The sequence below is a fragment of the Arachis ipaensis genome, chromosome B01 (genome assembly GCF_000816755.2).
Source record: "Arachis ipaensis cultivar K30076 chromosome B01, Araip1.1, whole genome shotgun sequence".
NCBI classification, from domain to species: Eukaryota; Viridiplantae; Streptophyta; class Magnoliopsida; order Fabales; family Fabaceae; genus Arachis; species Arachis ipaensis.
This window is the reverse complement of record NC_029785.2, coordinates 28754671-28757031: the sequence shown is the minus strand read 5'-3', so window position 1 is coordinate 28757031 and position 2361 is coordinate 28754671.

Genomic DNA, 2361 nt, shown 5'->3' with positions numbered 1-2361 from the left:
TCTATCCTAAATCTAGAGAGAGGAGAGAGCCTCTCTCTAGAATTCTACTCTAAAACATGATGAAAACTAAACTATGGCTACTTGGTTCATTCCCCCTTTAATCCTTGGGTTCAATAGCATCAGAATTGAGTGAGATTGGGCCCAAAATGTGCTAGAAATCGCTGGCCACGTGTTCTTCAAAATGATCCACGCTGATCCACCAACGTGTGCGCGTGATGCACACATACGTGTCCCTAGACGCCAGACAACTATAGCAAATTTTATATCATTTCAAAGCCCTGGATGTTAGCTTTCTAACACCATTGAAACGATTTCATTTGGACTTCTATAACCTAAGTTATGATCACTTGAGAATGAAGAGGTCTGGATTGACAATATTTACAAATTCTCTTCAAAGGTGTTGCACGCCCCTGGTGGCACCGCACACCAGCTTTCCTTCATTTGGAGGGCGTTGCACGCCACTTGTTGCTGGCCCCTGAGGCATTACATTCCCTCAGTGGCGTTTAACACCACTTCCATCTTCATTCCAGGGCGTTGCACGCCCTTACATGGTGTTACACGCCAACCTCTCTGTGTGGTTACATGGCTTGAAATGCTACGTACTTTGCTTCGCATGCTACTCCAATTGCTTGCCCTTTGAATATGCTTCTTTTTTTTTCTCTTTATCCTATATTTTCTTAAAATATACTTAGAAAATATATTATTAGCAAATGATACTTAAAGTAATCGGTTTAGGTGAAAAAATTGTAATTAATTCTATGAAAACATGAAAATAATGTAAGAAAAACTACTAAAGATGCAAATGCATCATTGAACGAATTTCTAATATTGTGCCTGTCATTAAGAAAAATGAAAAGCTAAGTGTGTGTATTGAATTCAGAGATTTGAATAAAGCTACACCAAAGGATGAGTATTGTAACACCCTAACTACCAAAGTTCACACTTCCGGCTGGGAAGTTCAAGCACAAACAAACAGTTATTACAAGTAGAACAGTTAGAAATTAATCACATAGGCAAACCAAGTATAATATGCATACCCAACCAATGTCAGATACAATCACCAAGTACACAGTATCTCACATCAGTACCCATATGTAATAATTCCAATAATAAACTATAGTTTTCGGAAAGCGCCCCTACCTCAAAACGTAAATTCCATAACTCAAAGGCATCACAGCGTCCTTTCCGCCTCGACCCGAAATCAACAATCAAAATCCCGGCTACCAAAACCTCAGCTCCAAACCGTTTTCTCAGCAACCACAACGACTCTAATCGCAATATATAATAACCAAGATTAACTCTCATAACAAAAAAAGCTACAACTCCTCAACGTATAATAGAGCAGTAACTAGAGGGCTTTCAGATCAAAACGCTTACCGAACCAAAGGAACGGCTGAACCGAAACAGCGGCGGTCTCCGAACCGGTTCGGCGGCAGCCCCAGGAGCCACCCTAGGCGGCAACGGTGATCAGACTCCAACGACTGAAATCAATATGCAGTGATTGTAACGCTTCCGAAAACTCAGGAGAAACGAAACCCAATACTTAAAACCTTACCGGCAGGATTCTCCGGTGACGGCAGAAACAGCCAGAGGCTTCGGCGGTGGTCCCAGAAGTCACAGAACCACTCCTGGCTGCCAGGAACACAGAGGCGCAGCTCCCTTCTCCAGCGGCGACACCTGTGGCGGCCTGAACCCCTTTTTGCCAACGGCGGTTTGGGCTTACCATCATCAGCAGCAGCGAGCTCAGATGGTAGCAGCGGCGTTCTGATCAGATTTCAAAACCCAGGAGCAGAGGCAGAAAGGCATCTCTTTTCTTTGATTTGCACGGTGCTGCTCTCCTCTGTACCCGGCGGCGGAGGACCTCGGCAGCAGAGAGGGAGGCAGTCACAGTGGCTCCTCGACGGCACCAGGGAGCACGATGCTGACAGAGGCGCTCGCGACGGTCTTCAATGCGAGGAGCGACTGCAGCAACTCAAGCCCCACGAAGACGGCAGCAGCGGTGGCAGTTCTCGGCGACCCATCTACAGGAAAATAATCCAATAATTGTAAAATTGGATAATAATCATAACTTACCTCAAATTCAATAAATCAAAACTTGCCTTAATTATCCTTAATAAAATGATTTCCGAAATTAAGGCTATAAATAACTATATGATTTGAGACTTGATCCTAATAAGACTTTTCAAAGGTTCTGGGTCTTACATTCTACCCACCTTATAAAAATTTTCGCCCTCGAAAATTGATACAAAACGAAAGAAATTTCATAACAGTTCACCCTTGAACACACTTAAGGAAGAAGCAAAAATATCTCGTCATATAAACATATATACGATTTTTAAATACTTTGATTGTCATATGCAT